At 38.6% G+C, this 20,814-nt stretch overlaps 1 non-coding gene across 1 annotated transcript; it reads right to left on the bottom strand.

Moving 5' to 3' along the window:
* Window positions 1–254: 254 nt before the first annotated feature.
* On the bottom strand, window positions 255–360 carry LOC122022025. Its single transcript, XR_006122775.1, has one exon. It is a non-coding gene; the product is annotated as a small nucleolar RNA R71 (small nucleolar RNA).
* Window positions 361–20,814: the final 20,454 nt, after the last annotated feature.

The following is a 20,814-nucleotide window of genomic DNA, read 5'->3' on the forward strand; positions in this document are numbered from 1 at the left end:
TGATACAATGTCACAAATTTGGAGGAGAAGTATCGGAAAGTCCTTATCTGCATCTTGAAACATTTTTAGAGATTTGTAATATGGTGAAATGTGAAGGAGTGTCAGTAGATGCAGTTCGATTGATGGCATTTCCTTTCAGTATCAAGGATAAATCAAGGACTTGGTTTTTTTCTCTCTGTCCTCAAAGTATCACAAGTTGGGAACAATTGGAGAAGCAATTTCTGAATCATTTTTTCCCTCCAAGCAAACAGTGTATATGAGGAATTGCATAACAAATTTTGCTCAAGCATATGGAGAATCATTGTTTGAAGCATGGGATAGATTCAAGAGTCTTCAAAGACAGTGCCCTCATCATGGTTTTGAAAAATGGTTGATTCTGCACATATTCTATGGGGGAATTTCTTTCTCAGACAAGAGTTTATTGGATTCATCAGCTGGAGGTTCTTTATGGACAAAAGTGTAGATGTAGCATATATGTTAATTAATCAAGTGACATTGAACCTCCATGAATGGTCGAACATAAGTTGGATGAAATCTCCCTCAAACATTCAAGAAGTGTAAGCCATAAATGCTATAGATCCTGTCAAACAAATTGTAACTCAACCATCTATGAGTTTTGAAAATCACAAGTCACAGAATGGAGAGTTCAAACATTTAGGGGAAAAGATTGAAAGTATTATTTCAAATTGGTTTAAAGAAGATCCCCCTCCTTCACAGACAAGATCTAGTTAAAAGTGTGATGATGTTGGGTTGAGAATTGAAAAAAATCATGAAGAACTTCTGAAGAAGGACATGTTTAGAATTGAGGAGAAGAACGATAGAAGACCACATGAACTCAGTTCCATTATTCCAGGAGGCTCCCAAATGCCACAAGTACCTTTCCCTCAACGATTGATCATACCAACACTAGATAAGCAAGTTGAATCTCCTCCATAAGCTAAAAGGGAATATGGAAAATTAGAAGTACCTTTCCCAAGACCTTCACTAAGGGTTCCTTTTCCACAAAGGTTAGTGGGGGTCAATGAAAATAAAGACTTCGGCAAATCCTGTGACACTAATATGGTTGAGTGCAGATTTTTGAATTTGTATAAAGATGAAGACTCTTCAGATGAGGATTGTGAAGATAATGCAGTGGTAAATAAGTTTTTAGATCTACCTCCAAATTTTAGAGGGTGTTATAGTGACATTGAACTTTCAGATGATAAATGTGATGTGGTAGATCAACTTAAAACTGCAAGTGAAGTTATTGATCCTCTTGTTATTGATTCTCCTACTAAGGGCATAGATGTTGGTTTATTTTTTGATGTTTGTGTTGGTGATGGAAAAATGTGTAGGGAGCTATATTGTGGAAGCAGCATCTCAAGGATCACCACCTTTGTTCATACAACCCTTAGAGGTTGTAAGAATTGATCATGTTGTGGAACAATGTGTAGGGATTCATGTAGATATGGTTGAGTCTCAAGAATCACCATCATTGATATCGTCAACACCTGAGCCAGAGCTAGAACCATCTTTTGATTCAGAGGAAGTCACTTCTACATGTTTAGAAATTTCAGGTATTTCTCAGCAAAGTAAGGTTAGTATTTCTTGTAATCTTTTGGAAAATTTTATAGAGGTACCTATCATTGACTTTGTTGGATGTGATTCAGTTTTTATTTCTTATTATGCTTATCTTAATATGGTTATGGCTCTATCCTATCTAATATGTTTGTGGGAGATTTGTATTTTTTTTGCATGTGCAGATTTCACATAGGCTAATAATTGGAAGCTTAATCTGAACCATCTTCGACCACCCAAAAGAACTTTAAAGAAGACGAAGATGTAGAGAGTGATACTTCACTTTTTAACTCCTATATTGAAAGCTCCCTCCATAATAAGAGCCCTTGGTAGGAGGGTGTTGAAATATCTTACCCCTCCAAGAGCAAGATTTAGATGAATCTAATGAGGTGGTCGAGCTAATGACCTTAAACAAGCGCTTCTTGGGAGGCAACTCAAGTTCAGTTTCCTTATTTTCTTTTATGTCTTTAGTTCTCTCTTTATAATAAACATGTATCCTCTACTTAATTTTTCTTGTCTATCTTATTGTTGTAGAATTCAAAGTTGTGGAGAAATGTGAGTATTGGATGGAGGAGTATCTTTAAAAACATGAATGTCAACCATTTGGAGCTCATCACTTGGTAACTTCTCTTAAAATCTCCTCCACATTGTTTTTAGTTTTCATTGGGACAATGAAAAGTTTAAGTTTGGGGGGATGCATTAGATGCATTTGAATTGCTTTGGTTGTTTTTTTTTGTTTTTGCTTATGTCTTGCATTTTGTTTTTTTTTTGTGGCATACATCTTGAGAACATCAAACTCCATTTTTATGTTTTCTTATCTTAAAGCAAATTGTTAGCACGTTCTTTATCTAGGTTCATGATGTTCAAATGATGCTAGTAGTATGCTTAATGTACCTCTTTTCTCTATTTTGGGTAGCATGATATAAGCTAAGTATCCTTTGGAGATGAGTTCTAGTTTTGGCTTGACCTTAAGGATCTTATTTTCACTACACTTTGACTTGATGCTTGAATGGTTGATATCATTGAAATAGTCATGATTCATCTTGTTTGTTTAGTACTTGGCTTCCATGGTGATTTTTCAAACTTCATTTTGGTTACTGGATGAGGCTCAACTCATGCAAGCTCATTTGGAAAAATCAAAATATCCCAATATTTGTGCTAAAAGTACACTTGTGAAATAAGATTTGCACAATGCAAATGCTTATGAAAATAAAATGTGTGAAAAAAAAAAAGCAATGGAAAAAAGTGAATAAGGGATATAAAAAACAGTTGTCGTGAGTGGAATCTAACAAGTCACCCCTTTGAGACCGAGTTGGGTTACTGGGGAAATGACTGCTTAGCTTCTCTTGAGATTGAGCACGCCTTTGAGACCATGGGTTGATTGAGAAATATGAATCAAGTGTTTGGCAAGTAAGTTCCTATCACTGGTTACTTGTCCATCACTGGAAAAATTAGGAATTCAAATTGGATGATGACTTGACTAGGACATAGATTGAAACTTGAAGAGTTTTGAGTTGTTTTTGCACTGTGCACAAGGGTACTTATGCTTGAGCCATGCTTAACTTATTTTCATGATCATGCTTACTAATGAAACCTTTTGATAGAGTTAGGAGAATGCATTAGGGATATGAGAGCATTGTAAAGCATATGAATCTAGATTGCAGCATTTTTCTTGAGGACAAGCAAAGGTTTAAGTCTGGGGGTGTGATGTGCGTAGATTGTATACACTTATTAGCATGTTTTGACGCACATTCACATACATTGAGCATGCAACAACAAGAGGAATCAAATCAGCATCTCTTCTTTGAATGCCCGGTGGCTTGTGGACTTTGGCGCAAGGTAAAGAGATGGTTGGAGATTAAGCACAACTTCAAGTCCTTTGAGGAGTTGCATCAACATTTTGGAAGACATTACAAGGGCGGTGGTAGAAAGATGAAGGCCCGGCATCTAGGCATGTCTAGCTCGATCTATTACATATGGGAAGCTAGAAATAGGTGTCGGTACCAAGGCATTGCACCGGATGTGGATTGGCTATTTCGGAAGGTCCAAATACATACCTATCGGTTTGTGGACTTAAAACCTCCATAAATCTCTTCATTTGCAGGTTGTTGGCTATTTGGTGGAGGGTTTTTGAACTTATGAAACTGGCTGTACTTGAAGGAATTGGAGGTGGTTAGCTGCTGTCCGAATTTTGGTGCTCAAAGCACTAGCTGTCCGAATTTTTGAGGCCACTGCATTGGATGTCCGAAGCTTGATAGTTTGGCTACTGCACTTGGAGTTAGCTTGCTGATGTGGGTGTCTATTTGAAGCTAGCTTTTTGAACTTGGCGTGATGGCTTGGAAGCTGGCCTCACTCTCATGCAAGGCTTGGAAAGCTTGGGAGGTCAACGTGTTTGGTTTGGGTGCCTTGTTTTTTATGCATGTTACCTATTGTTTTGTTTTGATTTATCTACATGCAAAAGATAGTTTAAGTGTGTATGTGATGTGATAAGAACGTGTATTGTGATGTGGATTTTGAGTGATTGCATGTGTGAATGCTCCACATTGAGTGACATGTGCTCAAGTGGATGTGGTGTTGTGTTTGATTGCATGAAAGTGTGAATGCACCACATTGAGTGACATGTGCTCAAGGGTGTTGATCATGAGACATGAGAGTGGGCTGATTGGTGAGTTTACCTCATTTTTTGAGGATTAAACTCATGATGGTTGTATGCTTGTTATGCGGTTTGAGAGTTTTACCTCTCAAATCAGTTTTTATACATATGTACCTATTTCCGTGAGCATGCTTAATCTATGTATTTTCGTACTTTCAGCTTTCCTTTTTAGTATATTTACTCTCTTTGTTCGGAGATCGGCTTTTGTGCATTTTTTGTACACAGGAGTCGAATATGGAGAAAGATGCGTGTTCGAGGCCAAATCTACAAGCAAAGCAATGGAGGAAGCCATGACACTTGAACCCTACACGACCCAGCCATAGGGGGTTGCCCAGGCCGTGTAAGGATGAGAGGTCGTGTAGCTGCACCAGAGAAGGAAGATGGCATGGCCGTGTGAACCTCACACGGCCGTGCCAAGTTTTGAAGCTCAAGGAAGCCTGGGTCATGTACACCACACGACCATGTTAGTTTTACAGAGACAGGAGAAGCCTCGGCCGTGTGCGCTACACAGCCGTGTGAGGTTTCTTGAGAGCAGGAGAGTGTTGGCCGTGTGCACCACACGGCCGTGCCAGGTTTCCAGATGTGAAGGCAGTGCAGGCCGTGTGGATCTACACGACCGTGCAAGGGGAGCGTTGATAGAGGCAAGCCACGACCGTGTACCTCACACGACCGTGTGAGGTTAGCAGAGAAGAGAGTGGAGTAGGCCGTGTGAACCTTACACGACCGTGCCTCGAGGTCGTGTGGCACTCAAACCCCTCTTCTATATAAGGCCTCCTTCAAGATTTGAAAGGGGATCTTCTCCCCTTTGGGAGAAAGGAAGATTTGGGTGATTCCTTCCATTCTTGGGTGGATTTCTGGGCGATCTAAGGGAAGATCTTCACCGATTAGACTTCAAGATCAGAGGATTGGATCCGAAGACCATTCTTCTCCGTAGATAAGTTTTCTTTCTCTCCTTTCTTGGATTTGAGGGTTTAGAAATGCTTGTAATCTTTGTTTCTTTTGGATTCTTTCTTTGATTTATGGAGTAGATATCTTGTTCTAGGATGGAGGGAGTATTTGTAAGGAAATCTTGATGTAAAACTCTTGTGGATATGCCAATTTTCCATTTGTATGATTTTGTCCTGCTTTGTATCTATTTGATCTTGTGTGGAATGTTGTGATTGTGCTTAATTACCATGCTTGATTGAATGTTTGGATATCTTATGGATCTTGTAGAGGTAATTCTTCATTCGATTTTCCGAGGGATCTTCGTGACAGGAACATGCCCATGTAAGGACGTTTGGGGATTATCTTGAACTGAAAATTAGGTATTTCAAGTGGGTAGGATAGATTTATGCATTAATCTTTATATCTTGATGGGTTGATGAGTGATGGATTCTTATGTTGATTTTCCGAGGGACGCTTGTGACAGGCAAGCCCGTGTAAGGACAACATAGATTCATTCCTAATTGATCAATCTAGGTATGGATTTCAATCCTAGGTTGGTTCTCTATTGCAAGAGAGAACCGACAACCTTCTACAAATGATGGACAATTGAGAAAAAGGATTTGGTAGATCATTTACATTAAAGAACCTTACAAAGAAACCAAAACTCCTAAAATATCCCTTATCATTGCCTTTATTCTTGTTGTCTATTCTTTCATTCTTTTCTTTACTTTTCATAGTTACACCTAGACTTCGTTAATCCGTTGATTTGTTGTCTAGCTAATTAATTTTGAGATATTCTTAGTACTTATTCTAGTCCCTGTGGATACGATAATCTTTTATATTACATGCGATATTTCCGTACACTTGCGGAGGTCAACAAGTACCTGAGAAGGACTAGAGATTATATGCTGGTTTACCTGGCAGATGATTTGCTCCCTGTGGGTTACACGGATTCTGATTTCCAATCAGATAGGGACAATAGTAAGTCGACCTCGGGGGTATGTTGTAACGACCCAATTTTCCTCATTAGGAGGTCTAAAAGTGCTTTAAAATATTTAGAAATACTTTAGAAAAATTCTAGAGATTTTTAGGAATTTATAGAGTATTTTTATACAATTTTTGGAGTTCGTTTGGTATTTTTACCAAGAGAAAGAAGTTTAAAAAAAAAATAGATAATAACATATGTTGAAGCTGGGTTTTGAACCCAGGACCCCAGACCTATAAGGATCTTAACGAACTCAGCCAACCAACTGGGCTGCAAATGTTTTGTTAATTATATATGGAATAAAATGTATATAAGATATAGTTAGGAACATTGGAAATAAATTGAAACGAAAAGTGCGTGGCTGAGGAATCGAAGCCGTGACCTTAGAGTTGGTCAAAATCTGGCTGACCAAGTAATCCAGCCGTCGGTTTTGTTTAGAAAAGGTAGGAAAATTTATTTAACAAGTTAACAGAAGTATGAGGTTATAAAGGAGGAGAATTTAGGGTTTGATTGATTACCCGTGACCTAACCTTTCCCCTCTCCTCCTCCCTTCTGTGTGCGACGGCGTTTCTGCTCGAGCGAAGGGGAAGCCGACGAAGCTAGGGCTTCGATCCAGCGGTCGGCCAAGGTTCTCCGAGGAGTTCCTCCATCTCCTTAAGCTCTTCTCGACAAGGAGTCGGGAGCACGAAGAAGAGTCGGGATTTCGAGCTCGCCGAAAGCCCTAAAAGCCTCCTTCTCGGTTGTAAGTCCAAGAAACCCAAGGTAAGTCGCTACTCACCTGCAGTAGAGTAGTTTCGAATTCGAATTAGAGTTTCTTTTGGTTTCGGTTTTCGCCGTGAAGAATTTTGGATGTGATAGGGATCTAGTTTCTGTTGGTTCCCGAATTATGCTGTGAAAGTTAAGGTTTAGGGTTCGCTGCCGTGAGTTTCCAAGGGAAGAACATGAAAAAGATTAAGTGGAGTGTTTTGCTCCCACTAGTTTCTACCGTGGTACTGAACAGGGAATTGGACTGTGATTTCGGGTTGTTTGAAGCATGCTTGATGAATTCTGTTGCTTTATGTTGCGAATATGTTGCAAGAATTTTAGTTTCAACAGATTCTTAGTTTAATAGAAGCATCGTTTCCTTATACTTGTTTTGTTGGAAATATTTTAGAATGTGTAGATTCAGACATGTTTAGATTGGGGCATTTGTGTTTGATCAATTTGTTGCACTGTTTGGTCTCTTTGGTATCTCTGTCCAGCATTTATGTTTTTAAGCTGTCCTCGTGATGTGAAGGGATTAAGGTTGTGAAGTCTAGGTCTGGAAATTTTTTGCAGTGTCTCTGTTTTTCCATAGCAGGTATTAACTTAGGTGCTTAATTCAGTTTTGGTCTACCTTTGTGTTACATGTTTTTACTGCTAAACATAGAGTTCCTCTAAATTATGAAAATGAGCATGATTAAGAGGTGAATGGAGATAAGATCCTTAAGCAAAGGTTCTATACTAAAAATGTTCATGTTTAATTGCAAGTAGGATATGTGCAGATTACGTTCATTGCCTAGGGATGTATGAATGGAATGTGCTATATGATGAACAAGAACAACCCATTAATCCTATACTAGTTTTAGAGCTTGCATTGCAAATATTTGATTGTTAGCTTAGCAGATTTTGAATTGTTAGCGTTATAGACTTTGAATTGTTAGCACTACAGTTTTTGATTGTTTAGCATTTTAGATTTTGATTTATTTTAGCATTTCAGTTTTTGAGTTGTCTAGCATTTGTAGATCTTGAATTGTTTAGCATAGAAGTTTTGATCCATTGGTCGAGTAGTGAAGTTTCAATTTCAGAATTTCTTTTTGTTGTATTTGAGCATGAGGTCTAGATATGTTTCCTTGCTACATTCATTCAAGTGTACAGATTTAAGTCTCATTATTCTAGCATGCGGTTTGATTTCTTTTGTCTCCGTACCAAGCTTGAATTCTTTCATATATTAATAGTGCAGTTTTTGTTATGTATCCTAGTGCATATCTTGTTAAGTATTATGTACTTTGAGTTTAAGAAAAGTATAAGAAAGATAAAGAAAAAGAAAGAAAAAGGTCAAGGCCTTAAGTAGATCCCAAAGTCAAGACTTTAGGGATTTTGGCACACAAGGTGCTAAAGAAAATGCCAAGGCATTATATAGAAGTATTAAAAGATAACAAGTAATTTACTTTTATCAGTGGCACTGTGCTGGACTCTTAGTTGTCCTTGGGTTGGGCTCCCATAGTCGTCCCTAGGTTTAGATAACCTAGTAGTAACGGCTAGGCCGACGGTCGACGGTCGACGACCATAGGGTCGCCAAATGGGCCGCCAAATGGGTCGGGTCGTTACAAAAGTAAAAGCACAGTTGCCGGGCCCAAGAGAAGTTGATTATTATTTTGAAGTATTATAAGTATAAGTTTTTGAACAAGTAAAACGAGTTTTTATATAAACATAAAGTATTAAAGATTAAGTTTAGAACAAATGAAATAAGGTTCATATAGTTCTAAAAATCAGTAAGTTTAGTTCTTTATTCTACCATGTCTATCTAGTAGATGAGTAGTTTTTCATGTTTACCTATTAGATGAGCAGCATGATTAGCTATTAGAATTACATGAGTAGATTCCTTAGTTTTCTTTGCTATTAGTTTGACATGAGCAGTTATGTTTATGCTTTATTTCTTTTTAGAGTATATAGTTTCTAGTTCTTTTCGTATACATGCACATTCGTGATTTTGTGAGTTAGATAGCGCTTACTAAGCAAATTTTGCTTATAGATTGCACTTCCTCTTACTGCAGATATAGGAAAGGAAAAGATATATCAAGGAAGGCGACAAGATGGCGCGGATGGTGTGTGATGTTTGGACTATGGAGTAGACTAAGAGATTGAACCAGAATTTATTTAGAATGTTTTAGTTTAAGTGTTTAACATATTTAGAACTTGTTCATGTTATTATTTGGTTTGTTTTGTCGTGTATTCGTTAGAGTTGATTTTTCCTTGGTATTGTGCTTCTTTTTGATATATAAACTGCGTGGTTGATTGATATGTGTTCCAGCCGCTTGTGGCTGTGTATATTATGTCATGTATTAATGATTATGGTCACCGGTACAGGGGAGACTCTGCCGGAATTTTTTGGTAGGGTTTTTTCGAGGATTTTAATTATACCGGTTAAGTAGAATTAGTAGATAAGTAACGGTCATCCTTAGAGAGTAGTAGTAATAAGAATGGTGGTCGTTACAGTTGGTATCAGAGCAGTTTCCATTCTCCAGCATCACACATCAGCACCATCCTTGCCGTCTTCTAGTAAGAAAGTATTTAATTTTTCTTTTATGCTTATTAATTGCGGTATAGAGTATCTGCTTATATGTGGTTAAGTAAGAAGAAAATTCTTGTTTTGGATACATATGCTTAGGAAGAATAGAGATGATTTTAGTTTTGCTTCTCTCCTACATAATTAGATGTCAAGAAGAGGACGTCCCCGTACCGTTCGTACTGAGGGCCGAGCACAGGAAAACGAAGAGCCCATAATAGCTGAACCAAATCTCTCTGAAGTTGTTGCTCAACTCCAGAGACAATTGGTAGAGCAGCAACAAGTGATCGTCAATCTGATGGCGAATCAACATCCAGTTCCTCCCACTCCTCCAATTATTAATGTGGAGACTCCAGTAGTGACTGAAGTTCCACCAGTCGCTCTGGAAGTCCCCACAGCACCTAGAAGACAAGAAGCCTACCTGATACAGTGGTTGAAGCTGAAGCCAGAAAGTTTCTCAGGCACGACTGAGCCCTGGGATGCTCAGGCTTGGTTCAAGACACTAGAAAGCACCATGGAGCTTCTTGATTGGCCGGAAGTCGAGAAGGTCAAGTGTGCTTCTTTCCGCCTATCTGGAGGTGCCCGTATGTGGTGGGAGAGAGTTAAGAGCAAGAGGTTGGTCAATCAGATGAGCTGGGCTGACTTTGAGACAGAGTTTTACGAAGAATTCTTCCGTCAACGAATCACCAATAAGCATTTTGAGGAGTTTATATAATTCAGACAAGGAGACCTGTCAGTGGAAGAAGCAGTACAGAAATTCAATAGGCTAGCCCGTCTTTGTCCAGAGCTAGTAAGTACAGAAAAGGAACGAGTCAGAATGATGCTCAGGATGCTGAGACCAGTAATAGCACTTAATGTGAGTAGTGGAACTCACCAACCCCAGACTGGCGAAGAGCTGGTCAGCAGAGCATTAGTCACTGAGTACTATCTGGACAGCATCAAGGCACAACGAGAGCAACACAAGTCAGTCAAGATCGAAAACAAGACAGTGGGAAGCCAGAAACCTCAGTCAAGTGATCAAAATTGGAAGGGCAAGGATAATAAAAAGAAACGATGGAATACAGGGGATAGCCAAGAGGGAGGTCCAGCAAACAAGCAGACCAAGTTTCCTCCCTGCCCTAAATGTGGGAAGATACATCTAGGAGCCTGTCTTTTGGGTACAACCGGATGTTATTCCTGTGGCCAAGAAGGACATCTAGCTAAAGCATGTCCTAACAAGTTTAAGGCACCTCAGTCACTGTCAGTGCAATATGGAGACGAGCCTGCACAGTTACACCACATGACAACGTCATTAGAGGGACCCTATCTCAGTCAAGGACAGTTGGAAGCCCCGCCCGTTCCAACCAATGCCAGAGTATTTTCTCTTACTAAGGAAGAAGCTGCCGGTGCCCCACAATAGTCGCAGAATTATTCTAAGTTCGAGGACGAACTTTTTATAAGGTATGGGGGATTGTAACGAACCAATTTTCCTCATTAGGAGTTCTAAAAGTGCTTTAAAATATTTAGAAATACTTTAGAAAAATTCTAGAGATTTTTAGGAATTTATAGAGTATTTTTATGCAATTTTTGGAGTTCGTTTGGTATTTTTACCAAGAGAAAGAAGTTTTTTAAAAAAATAGATAATAACATATGTTGAAGCCGGGTTTTGAACCCAGGACCCCGGACCTATAAGGATCTTAACGAACTCAGCCAACCAACTGGGCTGCAAATGTTTTGTTAATTATATATGGAATAAAATGTATATAAGGTATAGTTAGGAACATTGGAAATAAATTGAAACGAAAAGTGCGCGGCTGAGGAATCGAAGCCGTGACCTTAGAGTTGGTCAAAATCCGGCTGACCAAGTAATCTAGCCGTCGGTTTTGTTTAGAAAAGGTAGGAAAATTTATTTAACAAGTTAACAGAAGTATGAGGTTATAAAGGAGGAGAATTTAGGGCTTGATTGATTACCCGTGACCTAACCTTTCCCCTCTCCTCCTCCCTTCTGCGCGCGACGACGTTTCGGCTCGAGCGAAGGCGAAGCCGACGAAGCTAGGGCTTCGATCCGGCGGTCGGCCAAGGTTCTCCGAGGAGTTCCTCCATCTCCTTAAGCTCTTCTCGACAAGGAGGAGTCGGGAGCACGAAGAAGAGTCGGGATTTCGAGCTCGCCGAAAGCCCTAGAAGCCTCCTTCTCGGTTGTAAGTCCAAGAAACCCAAGGTAAGTCGCTACTCACCTGCAGTAGAGTAGTTTCGAATTCGAATTAGAGTTTCTTTTGGTTTCGGTTTTCGCCGTGAAGAATTTTGGATGTGATAGGGATCTAGTTTCTGTTGGTTCCCTAATTATGCTATGAAAGTTAAGGTTTAGGGTTCGCTGCCGTGAGTTTCCAAGGGAAGAACATGAAAAAGATTAAGTGGAGTGTTTTGCTCCCACTGGTTTCTACCGTGGTACTGAACAGGGAATTGGACTGTGATCGGGTTGTTTGAAGCATGCTTGATGAATTCTGTTGCTTTATGTTGCGAATATGTTGCAAGAATTTTAGTTTCAACAGATTCTTAGTTTAATAGAAGCATCCTTTCCTTATACTTGTTTTGTTGGAAATATTTTAGAATGTGCAGATTCAGACATGTTTAGATTGGGGCATTTGTGTTTGATCAATTTGTTGCACTGTTTGGTCTCTTTGGTATCTCTGTCCAGCATTTATGTTTTTAAGTTGTCCTCGTGATGTGAAGGGATTAAGGTTGTGAAGTCTAGGTCTGGGAATTTTTTTGCAGTGTCGCTGTTTTTCCATAGCAGGTATTGACTTAGGTGCTTAATTCAGTTTTGGTCTACCTTTGTGTTACATGTTTTTACTGCTAAACATAGAGTTCCTCTAAATTATCAAAATGAGCATGATTAAGAGGTGAATGGAGATAAGATCCTTAAGCAAAGGTTCTATACTAAAAATGTTCATGTTTAATTGCAAGTAGGATATGTGCAGATTACGTTCATTGCCTAGGGATGTATGAATGGAATGTGCTATATGATGAACAAGAACAACCCATTAATCCTATACTAGCTTTAGAGCTTGCATTGCAAATATTTGATTGTTAGCTTAGCAGATTTTGAATTGTTAGCATTATAGACTTTGAATTGTTAGCACTACAGTTTTTGATTGTTTAGCATTTTAGATTTTGATTTATTTTAGCATTTCAATTTTTGAGTTGTCTAGCATTTGTAGATATTGAATTGTTTAGCATAGCAGTTTTGATCCATTGGTCAAGTAGTGAAGTTTCAATTTCAGAATTTCATTTTGTTGAATTTGAGCGTGAGGTCTAGATATGTTTCCTTGCTATATTCATTCAAGTGTATAGATTTAAGTCTCTTTATTCTAGCATGCGGTTTGATTTCTTTTGTCTCCGTACCAAGCTTGAATTCTTTCATATATTAATAGTGCAGTTTTTGTTAAGTATCCTAGTGCATATCTTGTTAAGTATTATGTACTTTGAGTTTAAGAAAAGTATAAGAAAGATAAAGAAAAAGGCCAAGGCCTTAAGTAGATCCCAAAGTCAAGACTTTAGGGATTTTGGCACACAAGGTGCTAAAGAAAATGCCGAGGCATTATATAGAAGTATTAAAAGATAACAAGTATTTTACTTTTATCAGTGGCACTGTGCTGGACTCTCAGTTGTCCTTGGGTTGGGCTCCCATAGTCGTCCCTAGGTTTAGATAGCCTAGTAGTAACGGCTCGGCCGACGGTCGACGGTCGACGACCATAGGGTCGCCAAATGGGCCGCCGAATGGGTCGGGTCGTTACAAAAGTAAAAGCACAGTTGCCGGGCCCAAGAGAAGTTGATTATTATTTTGAAGTATTATAAGTATAAGTTTTTGAACAAGTAAAACGAGTTATTATATAAACATAAAGTATTAAAGATTAAGTTTAGAACAAATGAAATAAGGTTCATATAGTTCTAAAAATCAGTAAGTTTAGTTCTTTATTCTACCATGTCTATCTAGTAGATGAGTTGTTTTTCATGTTTACCTATTAGATGAGCATGATTAGCTATTAGAATTACATGAGTAGATTCCTTAGTTTTCTTTGCTATTAGTTTGACATGAGCAGTTATGTTTATGCTTTATATCTTTTTAGAGCATATAGTTTCTAGTTCTTTTCGTATACATGCACATTCATGATTTTGTGAGTTAGATAGCGCTTACTAAGCAAATTTTGCTTATCGATTGCACTTCATCTTACTGCAGATATAGGAAAGGAAAAGATATAGCAAGGAAGGCGACAAGATGGCGCGGATGGTGTGTGATGTTTGGACTATCGAGTAGACTAAGAGATTGAACCAGAATTTATTTAGAATGTTTTAGTTTAAGTGTTTAACGTATTTAGAACTTGTGCATGTTATTATTTGGTTTGTTTTGTCGTGTATTCGTTAGAGTTGATTTTTCCTTGGTATTGTGCTTCTTTTTGATATATAAACTGCGTGGTTGATTGATATGTGTTCCATCCGCTTGTGGCTGTGTATATTATGTCATGTATTAATGATTATGGTCACCGGTACAGGGGAGACTCTACCGGAATTTTTCGGTAGGGTTTCTTCGAGGATTTTAATTATTCCGGTTAAGTAGAGTTAGTAGATAAGTAACGGTCATCCTTAGAAAGTAGTAGTAGTAAGAAGGGTGGTCGTTACATATGTGTTTACTTTGGGAGGTGAAGCCATAACATGAAAGAGTGTTAAGAAGAAATGCATTTCGGACTCTACCATGAAAGCTGAGTATGTGGTTGCCTCTGAGGCAGCCAAAGAAGTTGTATGGCTCAAAAACATCTTAATGGACGTAGATGTGATTCTTGGTTTACCCAAAATTATCATAATTTATTGTGATAATAGTGGACAGTAGCAAACTCGAAGGAACCACGAGTCCATAAGGCAAGTAAACCCATTGAGCGCAAGTACCACCTAATACAAGACATCGTAAAACGAGGAGAAATTGTTGTCACCAAGATTGCATCATCAGATAACTTGGATCCTTTCACTTAGGCCATTCAGGCGAGAGCTTTTGATGAGCATGTTGAGGGGATTGGAATCAAATGTATGGCAGCATATATGGCAGCACAATCTTTTAGTATAAGTGGGAGATTGTTAGGATGTATACTAAAAGTCTTGCTTTTTATATGAACATTTATTTTGAAGTGAGAATCACATTATTCAAATGTCTGCATTTAGCTAAATGTAGTTTTCCTTTTAATTTATATTGTAGATAACATGGTGTGTGGTGTCAAACAGAAGATCATGTTATCAATTCCTTATAAATTATAAAGAGTAGCTCACAACCAAGATGGATTGGGACAAATCATTGGAATGGTTGTAGTGTAATTTGGTATTAGTTTGTCTTGACTATAAAATTACACTAGTATACTATATGTGCATTGAGTAGGACTAGTTGAGGTTGTTTCTTTTTATGCTTACTGCATAAAAGAATAGAATCTCTGTTATTATGGATGTGCGTACTCTTAATCCCGATATAATAAAAAGCATATATACTTAGTATTTATTTCTTTAATTTATCAATGGGTGCGATTTATTCGTTAAATCCATAGGCCAGATAAGTTGGGAAATAATATTATTTACATAGTGTGTTATTGATTATAGAAGGAAACTGTGACCTAGTTATCTAGGTTGATGATGTCCCCTTGAGGAGCTCATAAGGATTATCATGTAAACCTTGCAGGTGGACTTAGTCCGACATAATAATGAAGTTGAGTGGTACTACTCTTGTAGCTAGATATTAATTAAGTGAGTTGTCAGTAACTTATTTAATTAATGGACATTCGATATCTTAAACACAGGGAGACTAATGCACTCATGATAAGAAGGAGCCAATACTGTAATATGCGATTGGTGCGGTAGTTCAATAATGACTCTTTAGTGGTATGAGTTATTATTGATGAACTTGAGTTGGATGTTCGGGTCAAACACAAGAAACTCAAGTACATCAGGAGGCCAAAACCAATTTCTCCTCTAGGTCTTTGTTGTAGCCTCTTATTAAAAGCCTTTTTATCCATCCAAAGCCCAGCTTCTTACCCAAGCTAGGGGCCGACCACATCCTTGCTTGGTGCCCAAGCAAGGAGCTGGCCAAACCCATCTTGGTGTCCAAGATGTGGCTAGCCAAGTCTTGCTTGGTGACCAAGCAAGGGGCCAACCACTAAAGAAATAAAAAGAGAGATTTTAATTTTTTTTAAATCTTTCCTTTTATAGCAATCTACAAAGGATTAAAAGAGAGATTTTAATTTTAAAATCTTTCCTTTTTTGAAGCCATCCACATGGTTTTAAAAGAGAGTTTTAAATTTTAAAATCTTTCCTTTTTTGTTGCCATCTATAATGGTTTAAAAAGAGAGATTTTAATTTTGATAAAACTTTCCTTTTTTATAATCATGATTTAGAAGAGAAGTTTAATTTTAAAATATTTCCTTTTTGTAGAAATATACAATTTTTAAAAGAAAGAGATTTTAATATTTTAAACTTTCCTTTTGTAGACATCACACTAGGAAATTTAAAAGAGAGAGATTTTAATTATTATTAAAATTTCCTTTTATGCCATGACCAAGGATTATAAAAGAGAGGTAGAGGGTGCCTTATGGGAATAACACATCTCCATATTTCTCTTATTCCTTTAGGGCTGAAACCTAAGCTTTCCCTCTTCTCTTTTCCTTGGTGGCCGACCCTTCTCTCTTTCTCTTCTCCCTTTGTTTTCTTCTCTTAAGGCCGGAGGCACATCAAGCTCCTTCTTCTTATGGTTGGTTTACTTGGAGGGGAAGAAGAAGAGAAGGAAGTTTCCTATTTTGGCATTCCTTGGGTGGCCGAAACATGTAGGCAAAGAAGAAGGTTTGGGTGGATTTTATCTTGGTAGATCATTGCCCACACGACGTCCAAGAGGAGGAGAGGAATACAATAGAAGATCAAGAGGTCTTTAGCTACAAAGAATGGTATAACTAATTATTTGTTTCTGCTGCATAATTAATTTGTGTTCTTTGTATGGATCCTGAAGTACCAACACAAGAGGTTATCGATTTTGTGTTTCGATTTTGTGTTTCTATTGTGGTTTCTATAGTTAAACCTAAGGTTACTGTAAGAAGTTTAAATATTCAATTTCTTTGAAAGGCTTTGTCTAGGAAGTGGTGGATGATCCCATACCCAAGAAGGCCGAGTGTCTCTCCATGTTTAACCTGGAAGTCAATCCTTGAAATAAATATTTAATCAACTTCTGTAATATGGTTTAACTTCTGAAGAACAGATGAGTTGAATTTGGAGTAAAACTGTTAAGTTTCACTTCCAATCCAAGTTTAACTTCTGAAGAACAACTTGGATTAAAAATGTTAAGTTTTGTTTCCAATCCAAGTTTAACTTCTGTAGAGCACATGGGCTACTAAGAAAAGTTTTGTGCTTGTACAAATTTTTTTATAGGGGAAACATAACGAAATTATGGGTAGCACCCAACAAGTTATATGTTATATTGGGGAGATGATGCAAATGTAGATGTTTATAAATTTTATAATCAAGATAGGTACAAGACTATTAGTAGGAGTCAACAGCGACATAAATCATATAGCTAGTTGTTTTGTTTGCCTTTAACTTTTAGGCCACAAAGACTTTATATACAAAAATAATTGCTGAACACATGACTTGGCATGCAATAACTCATCAGACAAAAGAGGGGTTAATGTGTCTTCCATCAGATACAGATGCGTGGAAAAATTTTGATAGAACATGTCCAAAATTTACAAAGGAGACTCGAAACATTAGATTATATTTATGTGCTGATGGATTTGCTCCATTTGGTAATCAGGAAGAAATTATTCTTATTGGTCAATTATCTTAACTCTGTATAATCTTCCACCTGAAATGTGTATGCAAACACCTTATATTTTTTTAACATTGGTTGTGCCTGACCCACAAAATCTAAAGAAGTTAATTGATATTTATATGCAACCCCTGATAGCAGAACTAAAATAACTATGGAATGAATGTGTTCCTACATACGATGTGTTGGTGCGGGAAGCATCCGACAATCGAAACCAGGTTTTGATAATGGCAAAGGAATTGATAGTTAAGATTATTTGTGTTCTAACGTGCTTGAATGAGGTTTCAGGAAAGTCTTAACTGCGGTTAGGCAGGTGGAAAATCCTAAGGGGTGGTAACCTTAGGTCCTAGGGGGAGGTAACCCTTGGTGGAGGGAAATCCTAAGGGGTGGTAACCTTAGGTCCTAGGGGGTGGTAACCCTAGGTGGAGGAAAATCCTAAGGGGGGGGGGGTTACCTTAGGTCCTAGGGGGTGGTAACCATAGGAGGAGGAAAACCCTAAGGGGCGGCAACCTTTGGTCCTAGGGGGTGGCAACCATAGGAGGAGGAAAATCCTAAGGGGCGGCAACCTTAGGTCCTAGGGGGTGGTAACCATAGGAGGAGGAAAACCCTAAGGGGCGGCAACCTTAGGTCCTAGGAAGTGGTAACCCTAGGTGGAGAAAAATCCTAGGGAGCGGTAACCCTCGGTCCTAGAGGGTGGTAACCCTAGGCAAAAAGTCCAATCGGTCTGGAGGACCGAACTAGCAAACATGTATGCTCTCCTGAGTGGAGTAGGTGAGGACGCGTTCCCCGGAAGAGGGAACAGTAGGCGTTGGTTCGACCTAGGGTTTCCGGTAGGAAACCCGAAGTCAGAACCAGGCAGTCCGAAGACTGTCAATTTACATACCTAAATATTATCTGTTATATTCTAACTCTGTTTTATAGGAGAAAAATTCTAACCATTTCTGTGCAGGGTCAGAATTGATCAGGATCGGTCGACCGAACCGGGTTATCGGTCGACCGAACCCCCAAGCCACAAATCAGATCTCCAGCGAGTGGGCTGGGCTCAACCAAGGGATCGGTCGACCGAACTGGGGATAAGACTTGACCAGATCGAAGCTGAGCGATCAGATCGGGCGGATCGGGTGAGGGGGAAATTATCTGATCGGTCGACCGAACCGGGGTCGGTCGACCGATCTGCCTCTGGTCAAATCTGATCCTGAGACTTGGGGATCTGGATCAGTCTTACGGAGCCTATATAAAGAGCCTTAGGAAGCAGCCTGATAATCAATCTCGGACAGAACAACCGGTGCTTTTGAACACTCTCCGAACGCTTCCACCACACGCTGCTACTCCGACAACTGATGACCTCGTTTCTTCAATTCTTGTGTACTGTCAGTATTGTTTCTTTATTCAGCACTTATACTCTTTAATTGTAAAAGATTTTCGGTTGATAGTGATTGCCCACCGAAAGCGATCTTCGATCATGGGCCTTGGAGTAGGAGTCGCCATAGGCTCCGAACCAAGTAAATACCTTGGTCTTCTGTGTGTGTTTGTTTATTTATTTCTGCTGTATTTGATCGTTTTACGAATACGAAACACGTGAAAGCCACGAGCGCTATTCAACCCCCCCTCTAGCGCTTTCGATCCAACAATTGGTATCAGAGCCTGGACTGCCAGACGATTTAACTGTCGACTGTGCACAACAGCTATGGTCTGATTAAGCCATGTAGGTACAATATTGACCTCGAACAAAGAAAGTGGGGGCTCCTATGTTCAGATCAAGAGGACCAGACACCAGGCTGGAATCCTAGTTGTGGCTAGGCAAGGAAGTCCTAGTAGGTCGGGTGGACCGAGAGGCAGGAAGACCTGGTGAGTCGAGGATCAGACGTGGGAAACTTGTGGTCCTTTGTTTGAGGGGGGGGGGGATTGTTGGTGTTGTAAGGTTGCAAACATAGTCCCACATTGGATATACATGGGAAAGATCATGGGTATATAAGAGAAAAAGATATCTTTATTGCCATGAGACCTTTTGGGGAGAGGCAAAGAGCAAAACCATGAGGGCTTAGGCCTAAAGTGGACAATATCATGCCATTGTGAAGATATCTAAATTTTTTTCGATCCAACAATTGGTATCACAGCGGGGTTGCTCTGAATTGGTACACCTTTCATTTTTCCCTCCAAAATTATTTTCAAAAAATTCATTCTCATCTCTTCACCGCTCATTAGTATTGATAAAATATCACATTTAGCAAAATTTGATATAATATTTTTTAATTTTTTTATGATTTTTTCTCGAAATCATGAATTTCTATTTCTATCTTTTTCCCGCACTACTAATCCAAGACCAAGTCTTGGAACAAGTTTTATTATTTTTATTGTATGAGATTCTTTCTAAATGGCTCTCCAAGAAGGCTACAACACAGCCCGACCTCCACTTTTCACTGGCGAAGATTTCGGCTACTGGAAGGGCCGAATGGAGTCATATTTGCAAACCCAGTTTGAAATGTGGATCATCATCAAAACTGGGATCACTCTTCAACTCGACGGCTCAGGAAAAGCGGTACCTTGCGAGAACTGGGGCGCAAACATAATCAAGAAGGTCGAGGCCAATGCTAGAGCAACCTACACTCTTCAGTGCGGTATAACCAATGAAGAGCGGAACCGCGTCAACCCCTTCTCAAGTGCAAGGGAGTTATGAGAGTGTTAGAGTGTATACTAAAAGCCTAGCTTTTGTATAAATATTTATTTAGAAATAAAGAATCACAATAGTCAAATATCTACATTTATTTATTAAATGTAATTTGTTCAATTAATTTATATAGTAGACAATATGGTGTGGTGTCACACATAGAAGATCATATTGTCAGTTCTTTATAAATTATAAACAGTTGCTCGTGACTAAATTGGAAAGGAACAAATCGTTGAAGTAGTCGTACTGTAATTAAATATTCGTTTATCTTAACTAATAAATTACATTGATACATTCCAAGTGTATTGAGTAGGACCATTTTAGGTAAGTTCTTTTTGTACTGACTTCATAAAAGAACTAGACCTTGGTTATTATGGAAGTGTGTGCTCTTAATCCTAATATAATAACAAACACATATATTTAGTATTTATTTCTTTGACTTATCAATGGGTGAGATTTAACTCGATAAATCAATAAGCCCGATAAGTTGGGAAATGATATTACTTATAGTGTCTGTTGTTGATTATAGAAGGAAACTGTGTCCTAGTAATCTAGGTTGAGAATGACCCCAAGAGGAGCTCATAAGGATTGTCATGTTAAACCCTGCAGGTGGACTTAGTCTAACATGACGATAAGATTGAGTGGTACTACTCTTGGACTAAGATATTAATTAAGTGAGTTGTCAGTAACTCATTTAATTAGTGGACATTCGATATCTTAAACACAGGGAGACTAACACACTCATAATAAGAAGGAGCCCAAAATGTATTTGGGATTAGTGCGGTAGTTCAATAATAGTTATTTAGTGGAATGAATTATTATTGATGAAATTAAGTTATGTGTTCGGGGCGAACATGGGATGCTTAATTTCATCAGGAGACCAAAACTAATT

Source organism: Zingiber officinale, chromosome 9A, assembly GCF_018446385.1.
Source record: "Zingiber officinale cultivar Zhangliang chromosome 9A, Zo_v1.1, whole genome shotgun sequence".
In the NCBI taxonomy this organism is placed as follows: domain Eukaryota; kingdom Viridiplantae; phylum Streptophyta; class Magnoliopsida; order Zingiberales; family Zingiberaceae; genus Zingiber; species Zingiber officinale.